Source organism: Haliaeetus albicilla, chromosome 9 (genome assembly GCF_947461875.1).
Source record: "Haliaeetus albicilla chromosome 9, bHalAlb1.1, whole genome shotgun sequence".
Taxonomy (NCBI): Eukaryota; Metazoa; Chordata; class Aves; order Accipitriformes; family Accipitridae; genus Haliaeetus; species Haliaeetus albicilla.
This window is the reverse complement of record NC_091491.1, coordinates 44,087,289-44,106,648: the sequence shown is the minus strand read 5'-3', so window position 1 is coordinate 44,106,648 and position 19,360 is coordinate 44,087,289. Positions and strand designations below refer to the sequence as shown.

The window sequence follows — 19,360 nt, the reverse complement described above, 5'->3', positions numbered from 1 at the left end:
TGTTCTCGATTACAAGTTGTTTTTCAGAAAACAAGTCCGGTATATTAAATTAAAATCTCTCCTAAAATAGAAATTTTGTCTGGAAAAGTTCCTCTGTGCTTCCATTCTTAGTATAAAACAAATTTATTTACTTCTTTAGTTGAAATTGCACATTTTAAAGAAGAACATAAAGTTTCTTTAATTTTGTTTGATGTTCTTTGTCTAGTTTTGTATGACAGTTCAGATTATGTGACCATCTTGTGTCAGTTCATTTAAATTGATGTTTCAGTTTCTTATTTATTATCACAAATTTTATTGACTTGTTAGCAGTAATACCCAAATTTACAATGCCTGAAAGGAAAAGCTGCAGTATGAACTCACCTATAACGCTCAACATAGGAAAAATCACATAGAAAGCAACCACAGATGGCCAGGTTCACAAGCACTCCTGTTTGTCTGTGTGTGTGTCTGTCTGCCTCTGTGTGTCAGATTGTTTTGATTGTTTCTCATACCGTGGTGCAAACGTAAAGTAAGCCTTTTTTTCCAAAAGCTCGGAAGTGACTTAGTAGTGTAAGAATCTGCTGAGAAGTGTATTTGAAAATCTCAGCCATTCTCAGGGCAACAGTGAGCAATACAAATTTTGCACAAGCAGGTGACTTGTGAAGATGGGCATCTTGGAAAGAAAATGTAGAAGGAAATCATGCAGGGATGTGGGGCAGGTGGATTCACGGAGCCAGTGAGTTAGAGACTTCTACAAAGCCACCTTGTTCTTTTCCTGGTTTCAGTGGGCTCTCATTTAACAAGGAAAGTAGCTGGAAAAATTACCCAGAAATATTTGACCTTCAAAAAGGCCTCTAAGGCACAATTACCTGATGTTCACTGAACTGATTCACGTGGTTCCCGCAATGATTTTCTAGGTTCGCTCATGTGTGAAAAGGGGTCTGATTGTATGGAGAAGGGCAAATGAGAAAAGAAACTTCAGGAAGGAGAGAAATATGCCAGGGAATTTTACTGGTTATGTTTGCTTCAAGGGAAGGAAAGGGCAAATAAATGTAGCCAACTCAAAGTAGGTTTTTGGCTTTAAGCTTCAAAAGCAAGTAAATGAGAGAGATCTGAGGTATCAACAGCACTCGAGATAAGCTGTTTCATGGAGTTAGGTAGGAACTGTAGAATACATCATACTTAGCTTTCTTAGCCAGATGACAAATTCTTTTTTTTCCCCCAAGTACAACAAAAATATAACAAAAATCCGTTTTTCCCCCAGTGCCTTTTCTTTCCTTCTGCCCTTGGTTGCCCTGCACACAGGAGATCACTTGGCTGTCTGGCCACCAGTGTTCACTCCAGTGTCCGGCTGTGCCCTCTCTGCAGAGTTTCAGCTCTTTCCGCTGCATGCTCCTGACACTGGAACAAAGCAAGTGAGTTATCTAGGGCTGCAATCTCTATTAGGCTTTAGGGAAAATAGTTTTTTAAGGAGATAATTCCATGGTTGGCACAAAAGTGCCTCTACCATGCACTCTTTTCAGTGGAAGGTATAACCAGGTGCACATAAAAGTATGCTTTCAATAGTTTAGTATTGGCAGTGACACAAAGCAGCATTTTACGTGCTGCCCCTCTGCTCTGAACTGCCAGCAGAATTGCATGGGTGCACAGAGAGAGAGAGGGGCCTTCGTATGGTGTGAAAACAGCAACACCTGAAAACTTGAAGACTTCTTGAAACTAGGGAATTGGATTTCCATCTTTGATGAGAGAGCACAGTGCGCAATAGGAAGTACATTTGCATGGAAGAAAATTATTTTAAATAATCTTGGAACTTAAAGACTTTTGTGAACAAGAGCAAGTAGTCAGTACCCTTTCTGTCTGCATTATCTAACAAAAGGAACAAATTCTCTGAGACAGGATAGAAAGACAAGAGCATCAATGTGATAACTGTAAAACTGAAACAGTTTTTAATTATTTGATCAAGTATCTTTGTAGGAAGAAAAATCAGATTTCACATTTGAAATAGTGGCTTGAAAACTGAAACTCTAAATCCAGGCAGGTAGCAATCAGAATTTTTGAGTACTCCAGTCTTTCAGTCTTGCATTATGAAATAGTGGTAACCTCCAGTATCCATGGGGCATCATAGCCTGTTCTGCCTGAGAAGTCCTTTGAAGACATGTTTTGACTGTGTCCCACTGTGGTCTGCAGCATGTATCTGATTTACAGTTGAAATCTTTCTCTTTGGGGATTTTAACCATGGTTTACTAAGGATGAGTGGGCTGATACTCCAACGCATGGCATCGGCACCTGGAACTGCAGATAGGTGTCTAAATTCCAAATCAAAGGTGAAGGTGCCCCATCATTGTAGCATCCGCTGGCGCGGCTCCTGCGGCAGTCAGCACACACCAGGGTGTACGGTTCTGCCACGGCACACCCTGCATCGCCCAGCCCTCTTCCCCCTGGGACTCGTGCTCCTGGCTCTTCTCTGCATCCCTCTGCTGGGTCAAGGCCCTCGAAGTTCCTAGGGCAAGACAGCGGGTGTGCTGCAGTTTGTTTACCTGGTACTTGCAGCGCTCAGCCAGGGCATGGGAAAACCCAGGATCCCATTTCTCCTGTGGCTGGGAGGGCTAAGGTCTTCTGGGCAGGGCTGGTCTGCATGCCCCAGAGGAGGAGACACCGTTGCTGCAGTGCACAGTCCGCTTTGCACAGATAACAAAGCTGTCCACAGGGCCAGACGCAGCAAGCAGCAAGACCCCCAGCACTGCCGCAGGGCTGCTGGTGGCTTTGCCCCTGATGCCGAGCCCCAGTGGCAGTGCCGGTCCCAGCGATGCTGTGGTGCTCAGTGGAGCACCTCCAGCCAGGGGCTGCGTGCTGCACAGCCGCTCACTTTAGCACTGAGGCACAACGGGAGTGAGCAAGGTGTGGGGCTTGAGGCCCTTCAGGCAGAGGCTTAATTAGATCCCTGCTTGCCGATGATGAGCTCTATCTAACTAGCGGGTCAGTGGGCAAAAGGAGTTTGGCTGTAGGCTGAGGCCCCCACCTCCGGGAGGCAGTTCTTGGCTGTGAATGATGCCTCCATGGGAAGCAGGAGTCCATGGTGGCAGGTGGGCAGGGACATGGTGAACTGTGGAGCGGGTATCTGAGCACAACTACCCTGAAAGGCTGGAACTATTGCACCTTTCTTGTTGACATGAGATTGTTCCACTTGACGCTACGTGGGGTCAACATGCCAAGTTTAACTTTGGACCCAAAGTGTTAGACTCATGTTTCCACAGAATTTTGGGACTTTGGAAATGTTCTGTTGTTTTTCAGCACGAGCTCATGAACTTGGAATAAAATTGTCCTTTGGGGACAAAACAAAACAAAACAGATGAAAAATAAGTGCTCATCTACGGTCTGAAGGCTGAGGTGGTCTCAAAGTGGTCGTCTTTCATCTGTTTGTTTTCCTTCAGTTCAGGAGCAACTCTGAGCAGGATTTGTCTCAGCTTAGGGAGGCAGAAAAGAATCATATGTTACAAATATAAGAAGAACCCTGAATAAGAAGATATTTTCAAAAAGCCATTTCTTTTCCTAGACAAGACATCCAGATCAAAAGTGAATGGCGATTCAGGAAAGTGCTCAAGCACATGGTTACAACAACAGCTCCTAGACTCCGACAGCAGCTCCACTGGAAGGCCAGTTTAGTTTCAGCTTATAGCAGCATAAATACGGGATGATGTGGAGTTCATCAGGCTCGTGCCTCCTCCTTTTGGAGGCTGAACAATGTGCATGCATCCGCGCTCCTGAATTCATGCATGTTCTGGCAATTTGTTTGCCTGATCCTTAAATTTATGTGTTCATTTTGGTCTACACCAAGTGCACCAAGCTCTGCCAAGCCTATGGCAGTTTGCTGTGGGCCACAGATGGATGCCTCAACTTACTGGACAGACTGCGTGGAAGTTTTCTGCCTTCCTGCAATGCCTGCTGCTTGTTAACAGCTGATCCTGAAAAGGAGCTGACATAAGGGCACTGAGGAGTATGGCTTTACAGAAATGCACTCCCTGCATTTCTGACTAGAGGTTATGTGCTGAGTAGTTAAACTATGGCAGAGAGACTGAAATATTTGAGAGGTTTCTACTGAGGCCTGCTTTTAACTATCTGTAGCCCTGTTTGGAAAAGGGCTGTAGTTAGTACATGCTTTTAGCTTGAATTTGCACTTCTTCACTCTGGGAGGAAGAATGGAAGAAATGTTCTGAGAGCAAATTCCATGTATGTCTTCTGCCATCTGCTAATAGCATGTGTGAGCAGCTCTGCTGCCAGAAACCGAGGAACAAAGATAACATCATTGTGGAGAAAACTGCACTGCTCTGAAAATGAGACTCATTCCAGATGACTTGATAGCTCAGCACCCGCTGGGGCCAAGTCTGGGGCCAAGTTCTGCTCACCGACACTTGCATAGACTCAGGATAATGTCGCTCAAACTAGCATGAGCTAGGGGCAGCGTTGTTCCTGCTGAGCCTAAAGAGCAAGTAAGTTTTATAATCCATTTAGTATGATGGCCTTCTTGGAATCCCAGAAATGAACTTATTTAGGGCTGGTGGAAGGACAAAAGCTGAAGAGCTTCTCCACTGAAACCACATGCAGGCAACTTGCAGAAAAAAAAAGTGGGGAGTCCAGACACCAGTGAAACACTGAGGAAACTGTCAGAGTTAGCCTTCCCATGTCTCTTCTTGTGTCAAGTCATATTTGTACAACGCGTGTGTCAGTGCACCCTTTAATGCTGCAGCAACGGCGACAGGATCCAAGCCATCCCAGTCCCAAAGCCTGAGTTCCTGTGGGAGCAGTCAGAGCCACATGCCTGCAGCCAGCAGCATGCTGGGCTGCCTCCCTCCTGCTGCACAGCAGGTACGCAGGGCAAGGGATACCCGTGATACCGTGAAAAACAATTCTGAGCTCTAATGTAGTCTCTCTCCTCACCATGCAGCTGGCATGGTGAAGTCAACAACACACAGAAAAATTCTGCGCAGTACGGTTCTTCAAACCCCTCTGTTGTGCGCTGGTTTGCAGTGGCTGGGTAGCAGATGAGACTGGTTATTGGGAAGGAAAGCGATGAAACATAAATCGTGCAGGTAACATGGCAAAAAAGGTCTAAAAATGACAACAGGATTTTATTTGTTTGGTACAGCCTGTTAGAAAAGACCCTGGTAAATAGCTCTGTCTGTAATTCTGCTTAGAGTCAGCTCAGCTTCATCCTGCTCGAGGACTTAGCCTGTGATGTTTCAGAAAAATGTTATTAATAGATCTCAGAAGTGTATAAATTTCAGTGTGGAGCTGGTACAAGGACAGTCTGGTTGCTCTCAAAAGCAGTCCTCTCAAAGGCAGAACGAAGAGGAAAAAGGTCTGCATTTTGCCTTAGCAGACTGGAGTGCATATTTGTACCATTACTACCAGAGCAGGAGGGGACATGAAATACGAGGAATGTTTCTGCACGGCTTGCACTTTTTTGTGCCCCCTTTTTCTGCTTGGAAAGCTTCCTTTGCTTTTCAGTGGCATCCGTAGGGCTGGAAACTGGCACCAAGTTTCCAGCTTGATGTTACATTATGAAATAGTTAATAACATTTTTAGGAAGAGAGGGAAGCTGTTTATAAGCAGCTTTTGTGTCTTTCATGTTTCTTATTTCCCTGTTAGTCTTAGAGTAATTGTATTTGTGACAGTGCTAGATGAATGCAGGAATGGCACTAGCTGGAGTAATGTGGTTGCTGCAGGTCTCCACAGTGTGATCTAACACGCTGGCACGGGTTCTGTGCTCCCTGGACACCCAAATTTCTGGGTGGGTCAGGTAGCGATGACGTATGTGCAGGGAATGCAAAGTTTCTACCAAAGATGTGTAAGCTCCTGATTCTTGCATAACTCCTAAAATCCTGCTACAGAGTTTCTCAGGGAAGTTCTTACCTGTGTTATTACATGTGTTGATGAATCGCACATTCCTTCTGGACCTACAAAAACTTCTTTGGCTGAAATTCTCTCTGTGAGAGATGCAAATTCTTCATTCCAAAATGATGACATGTTCTTCTCGGCAAAACCAAATGGTCTGGTGACAAGAAGGCACTAAGCAAATCCCCCAGATCTGAAGTTGTCTTTTTTTTTTATTCAGAACAAGCAGTCATGTCCCTAGAGAGGTGAATTCTTGTGTCTACTCTCCATCCTCTTGGTACTGAGAAGTTGCCTTTTGAAGGACTCCAACCCTTTATCCCAACAAGCCCCAGGCCCACTGTGAGGGAGGGACAAGCCAGGCAGGTGGAGGGAGGGCCGGTGGCATGCACGAGGGGCAGGGTGGGAATGAGCGGGGCCAGGCAGCCATGGGAGAGGGAACAGCTGCCACCATGGATGGAGTCTGGAGGCCACTGTGAATGTCAAGGGGCAAAGAAAGAAGGCAAGAAATGGCACAATGGAGGAGAAAGAGCGGAGGAGAGGGCAAGGAGGAGAGGCAGAAGGAGCACTGTAATCTTGGGCGAGGAGAGGCGCTAAGGAAAGGAATGTGGTCATCATGACATGAAAACTGTCCTCTGTTGATGTTGTCCAATCTTTCAGGCTTCACCTCTCCTCTTTGTGCCAAGGCTTTCCCATTCCTCCTCTCCTAGAAGCTGTCCCTAGTCCTCCACCTGGGCTTACTTACCAGAGCTGAAAGGACGTGCTGTGTCACCAGTTAAATGCACATCCATCCCTCAGTCAGGCTTTTCTTCATCTATCTACCACCTACTTAATATGGGCAAAGGCAAAGGAGGCTAAAGGATATTAACAACTGTTGAACTGCTAGGTAAATCTGCTAGTTTGGAAACTAATATAATGGCAGAGTATACTAGGTGTGCAGCTATTCAAAGTAAACATCCATTTACAGCAGGATCATAAAAATCTTTGAGGCACTCAACAGCAAGTTGCCTGTGGCTTTTCACCCTTGTATCTCCAGGAGTTATTGCTCAATGAGGGAGTATGTGGTGTTTTGTGTGAACCGAGAGGTAATTGTGAGCAGCGACTTAAATAGCCCTAATTATGTTTAGAGAAGGCTGTTCCCTGAAAGCAGCTAGAACCTGTGAATAAACATATTGCCACAGGTGACCACCTGATCTATGCATGTGGACCTAAAAAAAGCCAGTTTGCCAAGTTTAAATACCTCAAAGTAAAGCTGAGCAGACACCAGACGCCAATAGCTGTGCCTGCTCCATACACACTACCAAAAAGCAGCATTGTACAGGGGCTTTGTAGCGGAGGAGAGTGCAGCTCAGGTCCTTGTGGCATTGCAGACAACCACATAATGTTTAGCCAGCCTGTAATGCACTCCTGAGGGGACTAGTGGGCTTAAAATACAGGCCTTTAAATACCACATGGACAAAGAAAGATGAAGTGACTAGGCCCCATGAATGGGGGGGATGGAGAAACCCAACAGCTTATTTTGCTTAATCCTTTTGCAAACACACTCAATGTCTGCTGAAGTCCGGTGGCAGCCCCTGCCTGCGTGAGCGCTGCCCCGTGCAGCCAGCCCGGAGCTCCCTGGGGATGGCGGGCACCCACTGACGGGGCTGGGTGGACGCAGCCTCGTCGCCAAAGTTACCCCCTCATGAGTAATGCCCCGAGGCTGTAAGACCCTGTGGGGCACCTGAAGACATGCACTTTCTTTCTCTGGACAGGGTCTCTCTCTCTCCACCAAAGGCACCCGCCCGTGAGCCAGGAACATGGCTTAAGTGGCCCCTGGCCCCCCAGCTGTGCCTGAGTGTTAGGAGGATCCAGAAGACTGTCCCCACTCTGGCAGTACACTCGCTCCGCAGCTCAGCCATGTCTCTGGGAGGTAGGGCTGGACAGCAGGAGCCCTCTCCAGCTTCCTGGTAAAGCTTGGTGCTTCAGGTGGAGCAGAACCCTGTCCTGCTCCAGACCACCTTGCTATGTACCACCAGCCTGGAGTCTGGCCCGCGGGGAGGGCTGGGACCTGCTCGGCTCTGCCGAGCCCACCACCTGGCCAGAGAGGCCAGCGAGCACCATGGGGACGTGGAGGAACAGTGATGTCCCAGCATTTGTCAGCAGCAGCTGGGCAGTGAGCTGGTGAGCAGGGCTCAGCCCACAGGAGCCAGCTTCCAGCTTGGCTGTGGCCCTTACACTGCCAGGATTTTTGAAAGAGAAAGTCCGTGGCAGAGGGGACAAATGTGAAGCTGTTTAACGTCTGCGAGGGTTGAAGAGTTCACGGTGACAGCTGAGATAATGCTGAGCCTGGCTCCAGGCCCTGAGCCTGCTCCTCCTCTGGGAGCGAGTGCCCAACTCTCTCACCCCACCATTAACCACGTGTGGCTTCAGCATGACTTAAAATTAACAGCTATGCCTAAAATCGGTACATAATTATTATATATTATGACATGGAAGTACAATAGGTCTAGAAATAAACTCTGTGCCTTTTTGAATTAAGCTGGTGGCTCTCTGAACAGCTAGAAAAAATTTCTTAATATTCGTGGTAGTCAGTCACATTTTCTTCCTCTTTGTTCTGTTTTGATCAGTAATTACTCTTGGCACTCCTCGTGCACAGCCGCAGGAGGAGGCGTGCTCAGAGCCCCTTCCCCGGGCACTCAGTCCTGCTGGCAGTGCTGGAGACGCTGAGGAGACGCTGAGGAGACGCTGCCTCCACCGCGGCTCCTCTGGGCAGACAGTGGTGATGCCAACTGCCTCACAAGAAGCTCCTGGCATCGTCCTGTACAAGGCAGGTTCGCCTTGTGCACAGCACCTACCCATTTTGGCACCAGCCGCCTTGCCATCGGCCTAGGCTTATAGCCTGGGTTGCCACAGCCTCTTTGGGGGCTCCTGCCCCACACCCCCTCCCCAGGCAGGTGCCAGGTCCTGCTGCTGCTTTCTTCGCTGTGGCACTGGCAGGATGTTTCCATGCCAAAGGTCCTCCTCACCTCCCAGCTTTTCCCCTTCTCCTTGAACCCCCTGTCTCTGAATGTTTCTCTGCATCGCTCCCCTCTTGGTGTCATCCCCATCTTGTCTCCGGACTTTGGCTCGCGCTGCGGTGAGCTGTGAGCTCTCTGGGAGCAGCAGAGGGATGGGGAACATACCTGGGTGGCACCTCTGGAAGCTAGCACAGCACAGTAAGTTCAAAGCCATTTTCTGAAGAAACTGGGGACAGCCAGGCCTGGGTAGAAGGCTCAGCGGAGGATTGCTATGGACGCTTGCACTACTACCAGCGCCAGCTCCCGGCAGAGGAACAGCTGGACGAGAAGGACACCTTCCACCTGCGAAGGACAAAAGCCTCATGAACCCTTTTAGCAAATTACTTTGGTATCCCAGGGCTTTAACGAGAAACTGTGGCTGAGGACAGCTGGAAACCTGTGCAAGACAGTGCTGCCCGCTCGCCCTGTCACTCAGAGCCATGGGCCCATCTGCCCCACAGCCCCTGTGCCATGGTTCCCCACTGCACCGCCGGCCCCACCACCTCCCCGCAGCGCAGAGGAGATGTGAGAGGTTCAGCTCCCATCAAAATGAAGACAAGCTGTGCTACTCGGGAGTGATGGCTGAGCTTGCCTGGCATTTAGCCTATACCAGTCTATTGCCTTGCACACAAAAAGTGCAGAATTTGGTCAGCTTTCAGATTTATTTTTTTCTTTTTTTAACACTTGTAAAAGAAGTCCTTAGGAATGCAATTTAAAATACACTGTAGAAAAAACTTTTTGGTAGCAAACTTTTAAAGAGATTTTACAGAGTTGTTTTAGAGCAATTACAGGATTACAATTGAGATAACTTAGGAAAGAAATATAGATGGAAGGGAAAAAAACATTATATCTATTCAAATAATAATAAGGTGGGAATGAGAATAAAGGTAGGTTTTAGAGAGAAGAGTAATATGTACCAGAGAGATGAAGGATTGTCACAAGTCCTCCGATCTTCAGTCGGGGCAGTCCTTGCACCTGGAAAAGCCATAGGCTATTGCAGCAGATCGGGGCCAGTTTCGGATGGGTGTGGAGCTGTGCTGGTTTGTGTTACACAGGTTGCACTCACAGCTCGGAGGCGTTCATGGCCCAGCTATCTTGCTTCTTACGGTTTGAAGGGATGCCAGTATCACCTCAGGCTGCAGGGAGAAAAAGTCCATTGAACCACATTGCCTCTTTGCTAGACAAAACCCACAAACACAACTCGCACCTGAAATGTGGGGATTTTCCTGACACCTTCCAAACAATCACTTCATTTCATGCCTGAACACCAGTCAGTGAATTTCCAAGATAATATGCAGAGACAATTACGAATTGAAATATCTGGTATTTCCGTTGCACACCACAGAAGCTTTCAGCAGAGCTTTGTGCACGTCGCACCAGGCGGGAGAACAGTCACTGTGTGACTCTGTCATCGGCTAAAATCTGTGCCGTTAGAGGACAGCTGAATCTCTAGTTATAACTTAGCGAAACTATAATGAAAAATACACAGAATACCAGAACACGGTAACATCCAGTGAAGGTGCAGGCATGAACCCAGCATGGTAAGGCAGTCACTGCTTAAATAAGGACACTGTTCAGCAGGACGTCTCTTCTGATGCTATTCCTGAGACTAGAGACCCACAACGTTAGAGCCAGCGTATGAAAGCAGATCTGTCTCCCTGCTTGTTTACACAGACTCTCACATCCGTGAGCGTCAGTGATCACTCAGAGCAGTGGCTCTAAATATCCACAACCAACACCACATCCCTCTTTCAGAGAAGTATTTTGAAACTCTTGTTCAGACTTTTCAGCAAGGAGCAACAATTATCAGAAGGGGAATAGCAACACAAAAAAGAATTAGAAAGACAAAAGCCACAGTGGAAAGGGCAGACCACCTGAACCTTCAGCTGCATGTCAGAGATTTATCATGCTCTTAGGGAGTCTTAGCTACATTTTTGCAGGCAGGAGGCCTGAAGACTGGATATGTTTCAATGGCTATGTACTTACAGGTTTAGTCTTGGGGTAACAACTGTAGCTAACAGTAACAGCAAGGCCACTTGGTGAAGAGCTGGATCCCTCTAACATGCTGCTTCTTTATTCATGCATACTTTGAACCCAACCCAGAGACATTTTTTGCTGCCTGATCCTCACTGGGTGCTAGAGATCAGTCTTGTTTTTCTTTCCTGGCTTCTCTATAATTACAGAGCGTGAAGCTGGTAAATGGGATTCAGGGTTGCTGCTGGCCAATTCCCTGTGCTGAAGATGTGCAGGCAGAGGCAGGGCTGTTCATACTGACTCTTGTGAAGGACGGTATTCAGTTCCTTAGTAAATCTAGCATGGTGCAGTCAGATGATGATTCATGTGCAGTGGTGGACTGAACTGCACGTCCAAAGCTCTTATGACCACAGGCTGCTTTCCACATCACTATCTTGGAGGTTGCTGGCCCTAAAGCAAGAACAGACGAGTAGGACACACAGCAGCCTCTGCAAAGCCACACTTTATAGTCTGGTGTACGATGTAACACAGACCATACTGCATCAGACCAAGGCCCCTGTTAGTCCAGTGTCCTCTCTCCCAACACAGCTGCAAGCAGATACCTACAAAGCAGAAAGAAAATGGAAACATATCTGCTATTTTCCCCCTGCTAATCTCCCAGCCTTTAATATTTTCAGTTCAGGGGATTTTATGACCTGGTTGTGGTCTCTTTGTTAATTCCCACTGGCTCTATTTCACGTACTTGTCCATTTTCCCCTTGAGTCCCTGAGAAATTTTTGCATGTTTTTGCAAGTGCCCTTTGCAAAATGTTCTGCAGGGCTAGTGCTGCTGTATGAGGAATGACCTCCTCTGATTTGCTTTCAACCTGGCTCTTACAATCCTTTGCTCTTTGTAGGCACCTTTATCCACCCTGCTCGATGGCTTCTAGCATGTTGCCTTTCTCTGAATCTTTTCCAGTTCTAATGTGTCTGTTGGGGATGAAGCAGCCAGAACTGCAAACGGTGCTCAATGTGTGTCTGAACCCTGGATTTGTATCCTACCATAATTATGTCTTTTGTTTTGATTCCCTTTTGGTCCCCTAATAATTGCCAGTGTTAAATCTCTTGGGTTTTTTTGACCACTGCAGAGCACTGAGCTGATGTTTTCACACTAACTAGCACAAGCTCAAGGCCTCACTCCTGCCTGGTGATGGTCAGCTCATTTTTTATAGGTGAAGCTATAGTTTTTTCTAGTTACATCACTTCGCAGTTATATACATTAAATATAATTTGCTGTTGTATTGCCCTGTACTCAGTTTTGCTAGGGTCTTATGCATTTCATCATAGTCAACTCTTACCATTGCAATATATGGAAATAAGTGCTAGTAATCTTTAATGCACTGGGCTGTAAGCTGTGCTGAGTCAGGAGCTGCTAGAAGTCCTGTTCAGCATTTTCCCTCCAGGGTTAGCGACATCGAAGAGAGTCAAGGCAGGAAACTGGAGATGGTTACAGCATTACCCAGTTTAATTTACTGTCAGATGTAAATCAATGCCTTAATCCCACTGTGATAAAAATCTTTATGATCTCTGCAGTGGATAAAGCTGTTTGGCCAGGCCAAGTAGCCAATTTTAAACCAGTCACTATAATCCCCTTTTCACCAAAGCAGGTGATTTTGTAATCACTGTATATACTAGGAATATCCCTTTGGCCAGTTTGGGTCAGCTGTCCTGGCTGCGTCCCCTCCCAAATTCTTGTGCCCCTCCTGCCTTCTTGCTGGCTGGGCATCAGAAGCTGAAAAGTCCTTGACTTAGTACAAACACTACTTAGCTACAGCTGAAAACATCAGTGTGTTACCAACATTCTTCTCATCCTAAATCCAAAACATAACACTATAGCAGCTACTAGAAAGAAAATTAACTCTCTCCCAGCCGAAACCAGGACAAAAGCTAAGTTCTTTGCACTGTTATGTGAACAAAAAAGGTTAGAGTAGCGTCTTTTTCAAGAATGATGAGCAAGCATCTTTAGTTAGATGAAGACGGGAAGTCTTGTGGTTAGGCACCCACTTAGGAGCCACAGGACTTGGCTTGTTTCCAGTACTGAACAGATTTTTTATATTATCTTTGAGCCCCAGCTTCCCCATTCAGGAATTTTATGAAGTTCAAGTGATTCATATTTCCTAAATTGATTTCTCTCTTCCTCCTATAACCATTTTGGCTGACTAGGTTTGTTCTGCTTCTCTTGCAACAATTAGATTTAAATATGAGTCAACCTGGAAGAAATCAGTAGCACAGGATGTACTAGCTTTTACCAAGAGAATACCCCCAAGTGCATACATTTAAAGAATTTGAGTTTAATTGCAGTGTTACTGCACTGTCCACATAGAAGGTCAGCTTTACTGTTCTCAGCTGACACAAATCTGTTCAGCTCAGAAAAGCCAGGGATGTGGCAGACAACTACTGTGATGACATCCATTTTCCTCTTGGGTAGGAATATGCAAAGCACCGGTAAAGGAATGACTAACATGCTCTTCTCCTAGTGAGTTACTGCAGCTTTCCAAGGATCAACCCATACAAACAAAAGAACTCATGAGACAAATACCATGAGCCTCTAGACCCCTCACTTATTCCCAGGAAACTTTATTACTGACATATATAGTGATGTGAAGCTCCTTTGCATTCCTCCTGGCACATCTGCTGAAGGATATGATTCAGAGATGGCCTCTTATTGTGGACAGGATGGCATTTCTTAGCTTTCACAATAACCAGACATTAAACCATAGATGACTGTACCAGAGCAGCCCTTTATTTTGAATGGCAATGATAACATTTGGCACATACCTCACATTTCCAACAAAAAGCCCTCGTTGCATTATCCCAGAACAGAGTACAGCATGTGCTTCCCCTTCCTTCTGATGTCCCCATTTCCCACCACACTGTGCAGTGCAGGGCAGGCACTTACAGTGACTCTGGGTACTGCAGGGGGAAATACATCCCCAGGAGGCTGTCGGCACTGTATATTCAATCCCTCCACATCAGCAGACCTGGGTCAGTGACAAGACAGATAAAAGAACAAGGCCCAAAGTCAGCAGACACTCAGTGCAACCAACTGAAGATGTCTGCTTTCAGTAGCTGAGACTCGCTGCCTTTCTTAAGGAACCAAAAATCCTGTCTGGTAGTAAACATCTTAAGTTACCACACAGAAAGAGAAAAAAAACCCCAAACAACACTCATCTAGCCAAGTCTTTGGGATGGAAAATCTCAAAAATCTAGATGAGATGGACGTGGCATGTCTCCTGCCTGGAATACCTGGGAGTGTTTGTTGGTAGCAAGCCTAATCGTGTACTGCTGGTCGGACGGGGGCCAAGCCCACAGCCACTCACCTGCCAGCTGCGTGATCCCTGTCCCTCCTTCTGGCTGCGGGAGAAGCAGGTGACACCTGGGTGGGACAACTGCCAGGCATTAGGAAAGACCACTTATGCCTATGGTTCATTTCCCAGGCAAGGCATACCTTGTTCCCAGGTGTGAAGCACTGACTGTGGCCAGCGTGTCCACCGCCACGCTGTGACTGTTCCCAGGAGTGTGCTACAGCCCTTCGCAGTGGCCTGGGACCACCCAGGGGGACTGTGAAAGCCAATGAAGCAAATAAGGTGAATGGCACCAAACTTCCTGGGGGGAAGCAGTTTTGGTGTAATGTTGACCACCCATACTTCGGTCACTCTTTGCAGCGAGGCAATATGGGCAGGCAGAGCAGCATTCATGTATGGATTGTGTAGGTCCCTTTGGTATGCCACAGCTGAAGCACATAAAATGAGGACAGAGAGACTCGCAACTCAGTTGCAGGGCTGAAAAGGCGGGTTCGGATCCTGCCAGGGCTTTGACTCACAATCTGACAGACTCCGTACATTTCAAGTTGCAGAACTTAAGCTTTTTGTATTTCAGCTTTATGAATGCTAGACAGTGTTTTTGCCACATTTCATCTGTCAGGTTTCTCAGTTTTATCCACTTTCCATCAGAGTAAATTAAACCCCTAATTTTGCTGCCTTTCCTTGCTTGTAAGTGGATGACAAGGAGGTCAGCTTCAGAGAGGCCTTGTGAAGAGCACGGTGGGAACAGTTGTGAAGTGCCCTGTCCAGTGAAGTCTCAAATGAAAGGCAGGATAGCTGTGCAAAGCATTATTAAGTCTTTGCAAATTAAGATAATAATAAGGCAGGCCCATATCTTTTGCTAGTGTGTGAGATTCAGAATCGCTGCTGCTGAACAGCATTTCCGTGCCAGGAACCTGCACCGGCTGCTACAGCTGCAGATCAGTCCTTCAGTTGATACCAATAAGCATGGGTTGTGCTCCAGTTCTTGGACTCCTTCACCTCTGTATCACCAGGATTTCTTCAGCACAGTCATTAACAGCTCACACATACCTGCCACACCTTCCAGCACATGCCTCAGCATTCCTCGCCCTGCTCCAAGACATGCCTTCTTCATGGACTTGTGCTCTCAGAGCTCACATTCACTGTCTGTCTTATTCATGTGGGATCAAGTAGTGCTCTGAAGTGCTGGTAAGTTGTGGTCATGATGAATTTAGCCCTGTCCTTGCAAGAACAGATCAAGGGTAGATTATCCTGTTGCCTAACCGGTACTTTTTGGAAGTATTTTACAACTTACAGAAAGAAAATAAGTGCTGGAAATACATGATCTGTAGTGACAACCTCTGGGCCTTACTACACATGTAACACCAGCTAATGTCCATCTCTTGATGCATTTTTGTCTGTTGTCAGTTCTGTGACCAGAACTTGCAAGCTTTCTCCCAGCCTTTTCTCAGCTTATAAAGCTTTTCCTGTCACCGCTTACTTTTATCAAGTCTCCAATTCCCAAGTGCTGTTGATATTTCCAGCTCTCAGAGTTTCTGTGGCAGAGGGAGCTCTGTCTTCCAGGGGAGGCAGTACATGGTAGCTCTACTGGAACAATCTGGGGGGCACAGCACCTGACCCCGGAGGGTACCTGGACACTGGACCTTGGCACAGGCCAGCCAAAAAATGATCCCACCTTCCCCCTTCTCGTCATTCTTCTTACACGGTGCAGCAAATCAAAACCTCAGATCAGCATAACTCCTATTGTTGCTTGATTTGCAATCTAGAAAAAAAAAAACCCACAAGCTCCTCATTTCCATACAGCAAGTGGGAACCAGCAGGGGTTGGCAACTTTCTAGCCTTGGCCAAGGCCAAAGGAAATAATAGTTAATCTGTCACTCCTTTGAAACACCAATCTCTCTGCTTCTTACCGGGGCAAGGGAAAGATCTGAGTCTTTGACTAATATTAAAACACTCAGCTTAGTCTGATTTAATTTACCATTTTTCTATTCTAGTCAAAAATTTTATGCCTTGATTTTTAGCTTAATCCTTTATTTTTAAGGTTTACCTGGCATCAGCTGCTTCTTAAAACTGTTCATTCTGTCCATTAATTAGACTTATTAGCTGTTTATCTAACATGCTACCTGATGATAATTAAAATGGTATTCTGTTCTGGGGAAAATAAATCTAAGTGATATTTCAAGAAGAGTTTGTTAAATTTGTGTGGCAGAGAAGGTGTCCCTGGGCTCTAGGTGGGAAGGATGTCTCACTGATTACTCTCGTTTTCTTGCAGTCACCTTTCTGCACGTGCAGGTCCTGCTGACCATTAGATATGAGGGTTGTGACAGGTTAAGGTATATATGTTGAGAACTTGTTGATGGTAAATAAGACGTTGCTGACAGATTCACTTCAGGCCCTTTGCAAAAGAGCTTCATTTAGGATAGATGCCTGGGAAGAGAGATGGAGATGCACAGAGGAGTCGGAGGGTCTTCAGGCAGAGAAGCCCCTGTTGTTGTCTACGTGAAGGTTTGCAGTCCTGCTGCAGGGGAGGTGCTCTGCAAGCCTTCCCGAAGGAAGAATGGCCTGGTGGTGGGAAAGGGCTTTTCTCTGGGACTGATCCCAACCCACGCCTGCTTTGAGGCAGTGGATTTCTTTTGTTGGTTCCCTGCAATACTGTTTTGGTTAAGGAAGCTGACACACCTTGAGATGTGATATCACTTGTCTGATTACAGCAGAAACTCTTCTGACCACACACCAGTGCAAGGCTTGCCTGCTTTCTCAGTTTTATTTTCTACTCTGAGCTTTGCAGTCTTACATCCATGCTATATTTATTGGCATACACAAAACTGCACTTTAAAAGTGGCCAGCCTGTTTTCATTGAAAAAATCCCTCCTTCTGGTATTTTTGCTAGCATCAGTCCCCAGCACACAATCTCTAACATGGGGAACATGTTCCCTGCTGATGTGCCAGACAAAAGTTCATGGCTTTGTCTTACTGAAAACGAAGTCTTGATTATTCATGCAGTTCCCAATGAGTCACTCCACACCCTTGAATTATTTCTGACAGATGTAAAATGCCTTCTGCTGAATTCCTACTCCAAAGAGCCTTTTGCATGACCGGTTTATCAGTGAATGCCAGCAGACTCATGATTTACAGTGCTTCATCATCATGGCATGTGTAATACTAAACATGATGACTAGGGAAACCAGACCCACCTATTCTTGCCATAGGCTCACAGCCTCCAAAATCTCCCAGCAGCCACAGAAGAGGTGTTCATGCAGGGCAGGTGTTTGCACAGGGAGACCCTATATTACCCTGTGGATCTCAACAAAGCTATGCAAATGAAAGAAAATTGATCGGCTGAGGGTATATGAATTCACTTGCAGGGCTGATATGGAGACTGAAGTACTAACCTGAAGGCCTATTTCTGTCACTTTTCACTTTCTTGCTTTCTCTTTGCTGCCAAGAGCATGCTTCCCACTGGCTAAATACTCTGCTGTGATGCAAGTCACATGTGGTCACCGACCTTGTGCGCGAGCAGCGGAGACCAGACCTTTTCAGCTGTGAGCTAAAGCTCAGCTCTGCTCCCTCAGCCTGCCGTGCTGCCCTTACCTCCTTTAAGGGCACTCTCTGCTGTGTTTATCCACAAACACGGTTAGTACACATCACTCAGTACACAGTCAGGAGACAGATAAACTTTCCTCCACAGCCTGCAGAAGACAAGCGTAGGCTGTTTCCCAAAGGCTCTACGGCTTCTTCCTGAAATGAGAGATCCCCCAGGCTGGCCTGAGGATTTTCACAGATCTGCTTTCTCCCACAAAGAAAAGCTCTTTTAGGGGTTCCAACATTGAGGGGATCTTCTCCAAACAAGAACCTCCTCCAAAGCAAGAAGGCAGTTGCAGTGAGGATTCCCTGAGGGGCACTGACAGCTCCGAGCTCCCCCTGTGACCCGACGCTGCTCTGGGGTGCTGCTCTGCTGCGCACCGCTCCATTAGGAAGCAGGAACATACCCACGGTAATTTAACTACTAACTTTGAGATAATGCTAACGCTGCGAGGTTTAGTCTGGTCAGATGTAATCGTTATCTTGTACATGACACTGCATGTGTCTCACAAGAAATAGTGTGGTTTCTTATAAAAGGGAGCTCTGCTGAGCAGCTGAGCACTCACCGTCAGAAAAGACCACGTAGAAATCCCTGTTGTCATACCTGCAGTTAGTGAAAGGGGCTGATGTGCTTTCACTGGCAGCTGCAAGCATTTCAGTGACGTTCCCTAGCAGGCGGCCAGTCCTGGCACAACATGAAGCTGAAGACATTGGCTCTGCGATGTGAGATTTTAGGCTGGGATTCCACATTTTTCTCCTGCGGAAATCTCTGTCACTGCAAAACAAAACAACAACACCCAAACCCATGTTAATTGGTCATTTTAGCAATTCCGAAATCAATTATTTGTTAACCGCCCCCCACATTAGACCTTACAACTGTGAATTTTGTATTTCCAGTGGTGAACACCCCCCCTTCTTTTTATTCATAGATAGTCATGATGATACCTTTTTGTTCAATAATTAATTTTGTGTCAGGTTTGACTTGTTTTAGGGAGTTAAACTGAGTGTCTCGTTCAAGGAAATCTGTAATTGAGATACAAATCTGGGCATCTGGGAATCTGTGAAAGACTTCGATTTGTGCAGGTGACCAAGTCTGTGTTTTTAAACATACATTTTACTACCTTAAAGGCATTGACACAGGATGTTAGTAGAGGCTGATCTGTCATCTCTCTGTCTTGTCAGCAGACCTGCTGGATTCTGGCAGCTGAACAGAGGCTATTAATTAAAACTGCCAGGTTTTGTCAGACTTTTGTCATACTCCCTAGATAATTCAGTCTTATGCATTTCAAGCAGCTTCAGTGGGAACATGACCAAACCTTTTAATTTCCCCCCTAAATTCTACACCTCTCTAAGAAAGAGGGTTTATTCCCGCAGTAATGACCCTTTGCATTTTGGGGGGGGGGTCAGCACCACTCAGTGCTGCGTTAAGGAGTGCCCGGGTTTGCACTGACTCCTCAGCAGAGCAGCCCCGGGCAGCCAGCCTGGGAGCAGCTCTGCAAAGGTTCTGGTAGTAACTCCCCACCCTCATGAAGGTTACAGAGGATAATGCCACAAG

At 46.5% G+C, this 19,360-nt stretch overlaps 1 protein-coding gene and 1 long non-coding RNA gene across 9 annotated transcripts in view; one reads left to right on the top strand and one right to left on the bottom strand.

Moving 5' to 3' along the window:
* Window positions 1-19,360, top strand: part of LOC138686926 (uncharacterized) — a 71,091-nt gene that overhangs the window by 48,587 nt on the left and 3,144 nt on the right. The window lies entirely within an intron of this gene.
* The window catches only part of LOC138686927 (uncharacterized), a 36,979-nt gene continuing 20,641 nt past the window's right edge, over window positions 3,023-19,360 (bottom strand). For 2 of the 7 annotated variants that reach the window (XR_011326272.1, XR_011326275.1), the window contains 4 exons: window positions 18,410-18,580; window positions 13,697-13,899; window positions 10,893-11,482; window positions 9,212-10,042 (listed from right to left, as the gene is read on the bottom strand). This is a non-coding gene — a long non-coding RNA (uncharacterized lncRNA). The other 5 variants (XR_011326278.1, XR_011326273.1, XR_011326277.1 and 2 more) reach the window with 5 other exon arrangements.